This window comes from Ovis aries, chromosome 3 (assembly GCF_016772045.2).
Source record: "Ovis aries strain OAR_USU_Benz2616 breed Rambouillet chromosome 3, ARS-UI_Ramb_v3.0, whole genome shotgun sequence".
Lineage (NCBI taxonomy): Eukaryota > Metazoa > Chordata > Mammalia > Artiodactyla > Bovidae > Ovis > Ovis aries.
The window spans coordinates 220081275-220093448 of record NC_056056.1 but is presented as its reverse complement, the minus strand read 5'-3'; the positions used below and the strand labels follow the sequence as shown (position 1 = coordinate 220093448).

General features: G+C 61.8%; 1 protein-coding gene and 1 long non-coding RNA gene across 2 annotated transcripts in view; both read right to left on the bottom strand.

Moving 5' to 3' along the window:
- MPPED1 (metallophosphoesterase domain containing 1) overlaps nt 1–1005 on the bottom strand; it is an 86688-nt gene extending 85683 nt beyond the window's left edge. Inside the window, exon 1 of the mRNA XM_015095056.4 lies at nt 884–1005. The gene's annotated coding sequence lies outside the window, so the exon portion shown is untranslated. The remainder of the gene's footprint in view (nt 1–883) is intronic.
- Nucleotides 1006–4665: 3660 nt separating this feature from the next.
- On the bottom strand, nt 4666–9739 carry LOC132659643 (uncharacterized). Its single transcript, XR_009600305.1, has 2 exons — nt 9427–9739; nt 4666–8669 (listed from the first exon to the last, which is right to left on the bottom strand). It is a non-coding gene; the product is annotated as an uncharacterized LOC132659643 (long non-coding RNA).
- Nucleotides 9740–12174: the final 2435 nt, after the last annotated feature.

Below are 12174 nucleotides of genomic sequence, written 5' to 3'. Positions count from 1 at the left end.
GATTCCAGCCCAGGCTCCCAGCCCCAGTGGGGATGCGATGGAGGAAAGGGGGGTGTCTAGGACCCAAAGCCTGGACACAACAGACTCCTGGACACATCAGCTCTCAGCCCGACCCTCTTCTGTTTCCACCGGGTCAAGGGGGACTGGCGTGAGAATTCACCTTCTTGTAACAAGTACCAGAAGAAACACACAAGAGGCAGAACTGCTGCTTAGCCTGAGCAGCCCCTGAAATATTGCCTGCGAGGGCTGGAACCTGCCTGGGTAGCCACGGAATCCCTTGCGACCGGCACAGAGCAGACAGTAATAAACATGTGCGGAATGAGTGAGTGGATGAGTGGATGGATGGGTGGATGGCTGGGTGGATGGCTGGGTGGGTGGATGGATGGATGAAGTTTCCAGCAACGCCAAAGTGGCCGCTGGGTCAGCATCAGTCCCCGCCTCCTGCGCCCCCCAAGTACCAGCAGGGGCTTCGCTGCGCACAGTAGGCTCTCAGCGTCGAGGGGCTGCTATTGTTATGACCATCCTTATCACTTGCACCCCACCAATGCGCTTCTTCCACCAGCAACTCCGCCAGCAGCCAGCAGCTACCGGCGAGCCAGGGAAAAGTTTCGCTGACCCCTCGGCCCCAGTCGAAGTCCAGCGCTCCGGCCGAGCCCCTCCCCGCGGCACCCGCTCGGCCCACGGGGCAGCCGGGCTGCGCGGCCAGGGCGCCAGCCCCCGGCGAAGGCAGCCGAAGTAACTTTGCGGGCGCCCCTGCGCCGCGCCGCGGGCGTCACCCCGCGCCCGGAGAGGGTCCCGGCCGCGCCCCCGCGCCCGGCCCTGCGTCCGCGCCCCGCGCCCCCCGCGCGCCCCCGGCCCGCGCCCCGCCCGCCCCCAGCCCTACCTGGCCCCGGGCTCCTCTTCGGCGGCCGCGGCGGCCGCGAGCAGCAGCGCGCACGGAGGGAGGCAGGGGCCCGGCTCCGGGGAGGGAGGCGCGCAGGGGCGGGGGCTCCTCCGGCGGCGGCCGCCTAGCCGCGCGTCCGAGGCAGCAAGTGGGAGCCAGACTCCTCCTTCGGGGGGCGGGGGGCTCCCCGCCGCCCGCTCCCTCGCCCGCCCGCCCGCCCGCCTGCCCGCCGCGCGCCTCCGAGCCTGCCCGGCTCCCCCGCCCGCCGCCGCCCTCCCCCTCTTCCTCCCCGCCTCCCCCCGCCCCGGCGCCGGGAGGGGCGCGATCGCGCCCTCGGTCCCCGGCCCCGCGCGCCCGCCCGCCGGGGCCCCCGCCGGGCCGGCCAGGCCTCGGCCCGCGGCCCCCGCCCGGGCCCGGCGCCGCATCCCGCCGCCCCAGGGGGAAGAGCGGGCCCGGGCGCGGCGAGGAGGAGGCGGCCCGCGCTGCGGAAAAGGGCCGGCGCGGCCCCGCCTCGCCCCGCGCCCCTCTCCGGCCCGCCCCCCGGCCCCCTGGCCCCGCAGCGCGCGGGGTGGGCGGGGAGCAGGGCGGGGGCGCGCTCACCTCCGGATCCGAGGCCGCCGCGGCGGGTACCGCGTGCTGGGGCGTGCGCGGCTCCTTCCGGGGCGCCGCGGACCCCCGCCCCCGGCCCGGACCCTCTCCCAGGACCGCGAGGGTACCTCGCCCGGAACCCCTCCTGCCGGGCGTCTGCGAGTCCTCCTCCGCCCCCTTTTCCTAGAGATGTGGGCCCCCAGCCCCTAGCCTACGTAGGCCTGGCCCCCCTCCGGCGTCCTCATCTCTTCCCTCTGGGGGTCCCAGGTCCCCGACCCGGGGTACAATGCGTGGCCAGCGGAAAGCTAACCCAGAGCGGACAAGTCATCAGGTCGGAATCTGAGGACCTGGCCCCTGGTTTGAAGAAGGCTCTGACTCACTGGGGAGAGAGGGGAGCAGCACCTGGCGGGCCCACCCTGGGGAGATGGACTGGCCCCTTATGACCTCTCACCCCTGCCAGGGGTGGAGACTGGTGGCCACAGGGCACAGGTCAGGCTGGGGCCTCCCAGATGGAGAGGTGAGGAGGAGAGGCCCATCTAAGGCACCTCAACAGAGGTTTGTGGGCCCCCCTCCCCTGGCACACTCACATGACATTCTGCCTTCATCAGAGCTTCAGACACAATCCCCAAGGACAGGACACCCTGCTGGGGAGGGAGGCAGACGGGCAGGGTGGGTGAGGGAGGGGAAGTGGGAGCCGCTACCCAGTGGGGCTTCCTGGAGGTGGCCACCCCCCAGAGAAGTGGGTGTCATGGAAAGAAGGTATGGAAGAGACATTCCAGGCAGGGCCTTGGCAAATCTGAGATGACAGCTTCCTCAGAGCTGGGGAACGAGGAAGTGTGGGCAGGAGGGGGAGGAGATGGAGCCGGAGCTGAAGGGCTTGGATGCCTGCCTAAGGGGGTAGGCTTTGTCACTGGGAACCATAGAAGGTCTTTGAGTGGGAGCACCTGACCAGCTTTACCTTCTTAGAGTTTGCTCAGGCCAGCCTGGGCTTCCCAGGCTGTGCTAGAGGTAAAGAACCCGCCTGCCAAAGCAGGAGACATAAGAGACTCGGGTTTGATCCCTGGGTCGGGAAGATCCCCTGGAGGAGGAAACGGCAACCCACTCCAGTATTCTTGCCTGGAGAATCCCATGGACAGAGGAGCCTGGCGGGCTACGGTCCATAGCGTCCAACGAGCTGGATACGGCTGAAACGACTCAACAGGCACAGGCAGCCCTGGAGAGGAGCGGGAGAGGCTGGGACTGCAGAGGGAGGTGATGGAGGCCTGGGCTGGGGCCGGCTGAGGGGGGCCTGGACTGGTCACCCCTCTCCTGTTTCCTTGTCTGTGGACCTCACTGTGCAGTATCTCTGGGGCAGAGTCTGGGCTGGAAACAGAAGATGAGCTGGGCAAGCGGGAGGGACAGGTGAAACATGCGGTGGGTGGGCACAGAGACAGCAGGCCACCCGGTCTCCTTCGGGGCCAGTCCTGGAAAGCAGGTTCCCCCTCCCAGGGACCCACAAACCTCTGTTGAGGTGCCTTAGATGGGCCTCTCCTCCTCACCTCTCCATCAGGGAGGCCCCAGCCTGACCTGTGCCCTGTGGCCACCAGTCTCCACCCATGGCAGGGGTGAGAGGTCATAAGGGGCCAGTCCATCTCCCCAGGGTGGGCCCGCCAGGTGCTGCTCCCCTCTCTCCCCAGTGAGTCAGAGCCTTCTTCAAACCAGGGGCCAGGTCCTCAGATCCCGACCTGATGACCTGATGACACCCCCCCCATGGTGTTTCTCAGGCCCCCGAGGCCATGCTGACCTTTGCAGATGCCCAGCTTGAATAGGCCTGGCCCTCTGAGGGTTGGAGCCCCAAGGCAGGCCCTCCAGGCCAGGCCGAGAGGAGTGGAAGCGTCCCCTGGAAATTTAGGAAAGAGACCCCAGGGTAAAGCACAGGCCTGCTGTCGAGGAGAACATTTGATCTTTCCACTTTCAGCGCCACAGCTCAGGTGGCTAGAGCGCCCACTGGGTGTCTGTGTTGTCCTGGGAACTGTGTGTCTCCCAGGCCTGTGTTGGGGACCAAGGACGCAGGGGGTCTCCATGAAAGGCCGAAGGGGGGACACACCCAGAGACCACTCTGGACCCAATGTCGGCTGGTAAGGAGAGAGGCCCAGCCTGCGGGATAGTGCCAGCCCTCCTGGAAGAGGGCCTGGAACTGGGCCTGGGAGAAAGGGCAGAGTGTGGACAGGGGACAGGAGCCTGATGGGCATTCCTGAGGGCACGGACAGCAGGGGCCAGGACGAGCAGGGCGGGGAGAGCAAGGAGACGCGGACCCCTGGGGCATTCCATAGGCTGGCCTTGAATGCCGTGCCCAGCAAGTCGTGGGTGCCCCTGAAGGCTTCTGAGCGAGAGGTTCCGTGTCCCAGCACCAGGGACAAGGCCAGTATCGAGTGAGTGAGTGAATGAACAAGCAGGTAGAGAATGAGGTCTAACCTCAACTCCGCTTAGCACACAGAGCCTCCCGGCTCCCGCAGCCCAGCTGCCCGACTCTGCAGTGTGAAGGAGCATCCCAAACTCCGCCAGGCACATCTTCCTCCCCGCAGGGATGGAGGCTTCCCGAGCACAGTGTCTCCAGGAGTCCAGTGTACCTGCCTGGGAGACAGGACTTGGGCTCAGTAGCCCAACAGACTCCACGCGTTACCAGCCAAGGACAAAGGCTCAATGGGTTCATGACCTCGCAGAACGTGGGGGACGTGTGGTTGGGAATTGGTGGAGAATTTTTGGTCTTGGGGCGACAGCAGGGACATTCTGGTGACACTCATCCTCTAAGTTCAGCTTCCTCCCGTCCTCTGATCCCACCCGCCCTCCACTCAGCTCCCAGACAGCACCTCTTACCTTCCCTCAGTGTACATTTATGGAGTACCGACTGCATGCCCAACACTTACCACTTCCTTCCGGTCAAAGCACAAGCTCCCCACCCTTTAAGGGGCCTGCCATCACCTGCCCAACCCTGTCCCAGGCACTGAGCTCTGAACTTGACCCGCACCTACCCTGGTCCCAGCTATGCCTGCTGGGGAATCAGCCTGCCTCGGCCCCCAGCACTGCGTCCCACAAGCCTGGAGCTCAGTAGGTGCCCAGCGAATGGGCTCTGAAAGATGGAGAATAAGGAGTGAGGGATGGGCAGGGTAGACCCACTCCTAAAAGAGCAACCAGTCTGGCAAACACAGCAGACATTCTGCTTTGGGAAAATTTAATAACAGTGGCACTTGTTCATGGAGACTAATAGAAACACCACGCAATCCCGCACTGCCAACCAGCCAGGGGATGGCTCGTGCAGCAGGGAAGTCTTTCCCAGGCCCCCTACTATGTGCTGGAAGCCGGAGGGAAAAACAGGAGATGGCAGGCTATCTGGCCCCCTGCAGAAGCAGGAGGTCAGCAGATGCTCACGACACCAGAGAAGAGGGCAGCAGGGACGCTTCAGCAGGAGGTGATGTGCGGGACGTCCCTGGTGGTCCAGTGGTGGAGGGGCAACATTTCCACTGTGGGGGGCAATTCACCTTTCCAGGAAGGTGTCCTGGGGCAATAACTATTTATAGCAGCCCTCAATCCAAAACAAGCCAGGTGCCCAGCCAGAGGGGATTGGTTTTATGGAGTGTCGAGGGAATATTAAGTAGCGAGGTCCGGCTGCTGGCGTGTTTGTGGCAGGAACGTGTCCGTGGTCATCACACATCCCGTGGACAAGGGAAGCAGGCCCCTGACTCTGGGTTTTGACAAATGAAAGATGAGGGGAAAAAAAGCTCGGTAGTATTGTAGACCCACATGTCAACCCTGGGGATAAGATGAAGGGTGATTCGTAACTCCATTTATTGGACTTTTATGTTGTCTCGAACTCTTCTAAAATCATCAGAGTATCATGAGGGGTGGAGAGATGGGCGTCTAGGCAGGGGAGTGAGCAGAGTCGGGGCGGCGGGTGGTGGGGTGTAGGGCAGGGGCTGGGGTGAGCTGGAGGCGTGGCAAGGCCCAGGCCCTGGAAGACCCCAGTGCCTTGTTGGCAGAGCAGATCCTCCATGGTGCCTGGCTCAGAGCCAGCCTGTAGGAAATAGTCACTATTCAGCAGATGTTCAGTGGGCCCCTGTGGCGTGCCAGGAGCTGGGCAGGCCGCGGGAATCGCCCTGACAGAGGAAGCCCCAGGATTTTAGGGGAGGTGGGAGTCAGCATGGGCTAGAGGGATTGAGAGAGGCTCCCTGGAGGAGGTGACCCAAGCTGGGGCTGGAAGGGTGAAGCCTGACCCTGCATCCCCACGTGTGCCCCCGTTCCGCCCCTCCAAGGTCTCCGCCTACTTGCTCAGGTCTATCCGGACCCTGAAGGCAGGTCAGTTTCAATTCCAGCCATCTGGCGTGGGCCTTCCCTGGGTCTTCCCCTCAGCCCAGAGCCCTGGGTGGGAAAGCCACCCTGTCACGAGCCCCCAGGCCCTGCCCACCTCTGGGTAGGGTCAGGTATAGCCTATGAGGACTACCCCAACTACAGAACCACTGGTTCAAGTCCAGCCTCTGCCACTTAGAACCTGTGACTGGACCTCAGTCTCTTCCTTGTTTCTTGTAAAGCCGGTACAGTAATTTCTAACTCGAGGGCAGTGCAGCTAGAGGGCCCAGTGCCCCGTGGCACCGAGCAAGTGGAGGCTGTTAGCACTGTCAGAGTTCTTGATGTCAATTCTAGGATCTGGATTTTAAGCTAGTTCTGCCACCAACTAGCTTGGGCCCTCGGCACATCCTCGTGGTTCTCTGAGCCTTGGTTTTCTCAGCCTGAGGACAAAAGTGATGTCCCAGCTCACTCCTGGACTTGCTCAAAGGTGAACGTCAAGATATGGGAAGACCCCACAGCTCTCTCCTGCCCCGAGGTGAGGATCTCACCAGGCTGTGGTCCAGATGAGTCCTCCACCCCGTTCTGGGGTGCTCCCCCATATGACCCTCGGATCATCACCCAGAAAAAGCCAGGAGCAGGGAGGCTGTTTTCGTTGTTCAGTTGCTGAGTCATGTCCTACTTTTTGAAACCCCATGGACTGCAGCAGGCCAGGCTCCTCTGTCCTCTACCATCTCTCAAAGTTTGCTCAAATTCATGTCCATTGAGTCTGTGATGCTATCTAACCATCTCATCCTCCACGAAGAGCTGACTCACTGGAAAAGACCCTGGTGCTGGGGAAGACTGAAAGCAAAAGGAGAAGGGGGCTGCAGAGAAGGGTGCCTTGTATAAAGCGAGCTCCAGACACCTGACTGATCATTCTACCAGGGTCTGCCCCTGGCAGATGGGCCTGGGAGGCGAGGCGTTTGTCACTGGACAGAGGGCCCAAGACATGCTTCAGGAATCATGTTCCCTGCCCCAAGCGATGCTGCTCCAGGATTGGAGTCACCAGGAGCTGGACAGAGGCCAAGCCCGGGGAGGCCATCCACCTCCCTGCAGGCTGCAGGAGCAGGAGGTTGCCCAGCCCACAGGCCTCCTGAGGGTGGGGTCAGCTCCTGGTGCCACTCCAGGTCACCACTAAGGTGGGTGGCCTAGGTTCCCAGCACCCTTGGCCCTGCCCCTCACTGGCTGCCTGTAAGTCCCTTAGTGTTTCTAGAGAATTTTTCCAGATTCCTTAGAGCTGCCTTATTTCTCACCATAGCCTGGCTGGGACCTCAGGTAGGGGCAACCATCCCTGCGAAGGGAGACCAGAAGGCCCATTTTACAGATGAAGAAACTGAGGTTCCAAAAGATTGTTTGAGGTCTGTCCAGCTAGTGTGTGGTAAAGTGGGAACTGCAAGGCCGATCTTCAAACTCCAGGATACCTGTTCTCCCTCTCACCCATCCTGTTCCCCACCAGGTGCCAGGCCAGCTCCTTCCAACCCCACCAAAGGCCTGCAACACATCAAGGGACTGTCCCAGCCCTGCCAGCTGTTGCTGAGCTCTGCTGAGCTGTCCAGGGTCCTGGTCATGCCCAGTCCGGCCCTGCAGACTTCTCCGGTCCTTCCCGGAAGCTACCTCTTCTGACCTCCCAGACAGTGAAGGAGTGTGAGAGACGGAGCTGGCCCCACCCAGGGCTCCTGCCCTTGCCTTGCCTGCACTGCCTGGAGGCCTTTGAATACCACACTCCAACCCTAAAGCCTCGGTTTCCTTTTCTGAAAAAATGGGTGCAACAGAGGTCAGGGCAGCGGGTAGTTCATATTCAATAACCTTCCATAGATATCCTAGCCACCTCCTCAGGGCCAGGCAAAGCCAGAGACTTAGAGGGGCTCAGAGCTGACCCTGCCCCTGAGCAAGGGATCCAAAGGGTGTGGGGCCTGGAAACTAACAACGGTCCTGCACTGCTAGGCACAGGGGGCCCTCACAGGGGACCTCTCATCCCACATGGGGACAGATGAAGGGGAGATGCTCAGACAGTGCCTGGTGACAAGGGCAGAGGAAGGGAGGCATCTCGGGGGAGGGGCCGAGCAAGCAAAGTTCTAGAGGCAGGAACCAAAGGGGACCCTGGGGTGACGGAGGGAGGGGAACAGAGAGAGGAGTGGGCAGAGGTTCACCCCGCCCAGCACCCCTGTAGCCACAGAGTAGAGCCCAGGGAAGCGTGGGCAGAGCCTGGTCCGATCACTCAGCCGTGGATGAGGGAAGAGGGGCCACAGGGATGGTGAAGAGGGGCCCGGGAGATGAAATGCCCAGGGCTCCCTGATGTATAGGCCATAGGAGGTAAATCCCAGGCACTTGATGTGGGTCTCCTCCCTCGATCCTGGCAACCCGTGCACCAGCTCCAGACAGAGTCAGGGGCAGCGGTGGGAGGAGCCAAGATGCAGCGGGCTCCACGGGCTGCCGACATCCGCCTCCAGCCGAGCTTCCGATCTCCTCAGCGTCCCCGGGTCCTGCATCCTCATCCAGAAAACAGGTGGACATACCAGATGCCTCCTGGGCTCCTGGAGGAGCCGGGTGAAGCCCAGACTGCCCTCCATCCTTGGCAGCGCTCGGCTCCACGGCCAGAGCTCACACACCGCTCCAGGCAGCTCTGGCACCAGCCAGCTGCCCTGCGTCTTCCCTTCTCTGGGTTGGCCATCTAGGAGCTGCTCCACCCCCTACCAAAAGCAGCTTGGGTTTGTGGATACCGGGACGGGGGGAACCCCATCCTCACAAGAACCCCAGGGCCCAGGTGCCACACCCAGTAGTGGGAGCCCCGGGTTCAAGTCAATGAGCCGAGTCAATGGCGGTGCCAGAGCCAAACCTGAAGAAAGAAGGGAGGAATCGGGGTTCTGCTCCCAGGACCCAGGAAAGGGTCAGGGGAGAGATCAGGGGAGACAGGTCCTGCCCAGACCCAGCCCTGCACCTCCCGCACCCCCACCACGAGGCCAGGGTGCTCAGGACAGGCCCAGGCCTCATCCAGGCACAGGAGTCCTGGCTGGGACCAAGCAGGGCCCCCAGGCAGGCCCAGACCCTAGAATGAATGCCCCAGGGGAACAGAGAGCTGGGGGTGAAGGCACCCATCACCAGCTCAGAGCGGGCACCCCCATCAAAAGCAGCAGGATCCGAAACCTGGGCACCCCCATGCCCACCTTCTGTCCCTGTCTCCTGCCTCTGCTGGCTCCCCCAGTCCTGTCCGCTGCCTCCCGAGTCGAAGCCCCTACCCTCAGGGCCTTCCCTGAGCCCTCTGCCCCCACAGTGCTGTCAGGTCCCTCTTCCCTGATTGGGAACCTCCGGGGCTCCCCACTGCTCCTAAGTCTGCATCCTGAGGAGGAGGGGGTGGGGGGCGTTCAGCCCCTCCCACGCAGGATGGACTTCCCCAGGCAACCTGCCCCTCCCGGACCCACCACGGGCTGCACCTGCTCTGCCCCTCACCTCGACCCATGGCCAGCAACGGGGTCCAGGCTCCTTCGGAGGGGGGATCAAGAGTTAAGCAGGCCTGGGGCACAGCAGCACTTGGGGCTGGGGCTTCAGGCCAACATCCCTAGGCCGCGCCCCACTTCCCTCCAGGCACCTCTCACCTGCCGGACGCAGTGCTGGTGGGCGAGCAGGGTCCGAGGGGTCGCACGAGTGTGGACCTGCCACTGGGGTCCTGGGGCAGGGTGCTGGACCTGGTGCCTCACCTGTGAAACCAGGGTAAACATACCTGCCGCATTAGGTCGTGCTGATCACGTGGGGTGAGGACCGTGAACGCCCTGGTGCTTGCTGTGACTCAGCAAGTGCCCATCAGTGACAGCGCCCGGGAGACCTCTGCCTGGCCTCTCCTTGAGCCCTGGTGTCTCCGTGCTGTTCACTGCCGGATCCCAGCTCCACTCCCCGCAGCCAGCAGGTTCTCAGTAGACACCAGGTCTATTAGACAGAGGAGCCGCAGGTAGCCCCCTCACCTTTGTTGATGCCCCCCTACTGGGGGGGACTTGCTCTCCTTGGTGAAAGGCAGAGAGAGCCCCAGGGAGGCATCGCAGCGGGGGCGGGAGTGCCAGCCTCCCATGCCAATGCCGCCCCCGGACAGTCCCCTCCTTTGGGGAGGAAGCCCCCTCCCCCGCATCCTGCAAGGACCCTCACACCTCTGTCTGTCCCCCGTGCCCATCCCACCCCACTTCCCAGGGACCTGTTCCACTTCTGGGGTCTTCTTACCTGTCAGAAGGCTTTATCTTCTGTGGAGCTTGTCGCTTTTCCCCCCTGATTCCCACCTTCCTGCAGGATTGCACCCTCAGCTTCCCTCCTCCAGGGTGGCCTTGAGGAGCCCTGGGGCCATCAGCAGAAAACTCCCTGAGTCCCACAGCTCCCAGACTCACACCTGCGTCTTGCAACGACCCCTCCCTCAGCTAACCTGGCCACGCCCCACTCCTGCCCATCTTCACCCTCTTTGGGTGAGTCTCTCTCTTCCCACAAGACTGGCACTGAGACCAAACTCAGCTCCTAGGTTGGCGCTGGCAGGGAGGGAAGAGGCCAGCAAGGTACTGCTGCGCTGCTGCCGAGGCAGTCACTCACACTCTAGTCTGAATGTGTCCAGCCCCTTCCTAAGAGCAGTTTTGAACACAGCCATCAAAGCTGGGAGAGATGTCTGTGCCCTTCTATCACCACCTCGCCCTACTGCCGTACTGTACAAAGAGGAAACTAGGACCAGACTGAGAAAGAAACATAAGAGCAGGGATAGCCTGTCCTCAGCTGCGGGTGAAGGATAAACACTCCCTGAAAAGGAGAGTGGAGGAGTGGAGGGGAGCTGAAAATGGACTTTCATGATTTCGCTATCCATTGATTTCTCTATCGATGGACATGAGTTGGTGATGGACAGGGAGGCCTGGCATGCTGCAGTTCATGGGGTCGCAAAGAGTTCGACACCACTGGGCGACTGAATTGAACTGAACTATCCAGGATGGTCGATGCCAGAGGCCACAGGGCTGCTGATAAATCTCACTGCTCCAGTTCATCAGGACAATCACCTTGTCTTACCTTATTTCACAGTGAGGTTGGAGCTGTTGGCTGACCTGGCCAGTAGGTACCCAGGACCTGCCTAGATCTTCACAGCCGCACCCTCCATGCGCTTCCATCCGAGACGATGCTCTGCAGACAGCCGAGGGGAAGAGAAAGACATGTGCCCCAGGCCCCCACCCCAGTGGAGCCTAGCTCATTCCCTCCTGACTCCCATCCCTAGACTCCCTGACTCCACCCTGCTCCTTCTGCCCATCACAGAGGCGACACAAGCTGCCGTGTCTGAGCACACACATCATGACTTTAATCCTCACGATCGCCCATACAGGTGGCGCTATCATTTCCAGTTTACTGATGACAGGCACTGGGGCTGAGTCACACCTTGAGTCCTTGCATGGGCTGGAGCAACACCAGTCCCAGCAGCGTTCTATGCCTGGCCGCCGGCTCTCTGCTGCTGCCTGGGCAAGGGGGGCAGCACAGAAGTGGCTCAAGCCCTCCCCTTCCATCATGCGCTCTGAGCAGATATCACTAATCAATGGCTGTGTTCTTCCCGGTGAGCCAGAATGCTAGCACAGGGCCCCAGGCAGCCCCTGGGAAGGGTTGGCCCTACAGACATCATCTACCTGCCTCTCCCCAAGAACCTGCTGGGCTCTGACCTGCCCATGGCCTCAGTCGGCAGGTCCGCCCAGCCCTGTACAACAGAGGTGGTCACCTCCCTGCAGGCTGGGGTCTGGAGCTGCACCCAGACTCACCATGGTCCAGCAGAGCTCCCCCACATTCCACCACGCCTTCTGCCGAGAGACCTGGCCCCTCCCCACAGCTCTCTGGAGCCTCTACCCACCCACCCCACCCTCCAGAAGATGGCCAGCCTTCGTACTCCACTCAGCCACAGAACCCCACCTCCACCACCACTGGCCTAAACCCAAAGCTGAAGCCCTTCCTGAATCTTCCCCTCCAGGGCTGTCCCTCCAGCTCTGCCTTTCAGGGACCCCTCTAGCCAGTACTGCCTTTTCTGCATCTTCAGGCACCCCAGAGGACCAGCACCTTACCACTTGCATTTATTTCTTTTCAAGTCTCCTGACCTAAGAAACAAGACCTCTGTCCCTCTTTCATCACCCCCCAGCTACTGCCTCTCTTTCCTCTTCTCAGCCAAGTTTCCTGGAAAAGGGCCTCCACCCACGCCGTCTCTGCTTCCCTGCCTCCTGACCCTCTCTTCAGGCCAGGCAGGGTGTCCACCACCATTCTGCTCACCGCCAGACATCTGGGCCTTTTCCCCTGCTCTCAAGCTATAACCAACCTAAACAGCATATTAAAAAGCAGAGACATTACTTTGCCAA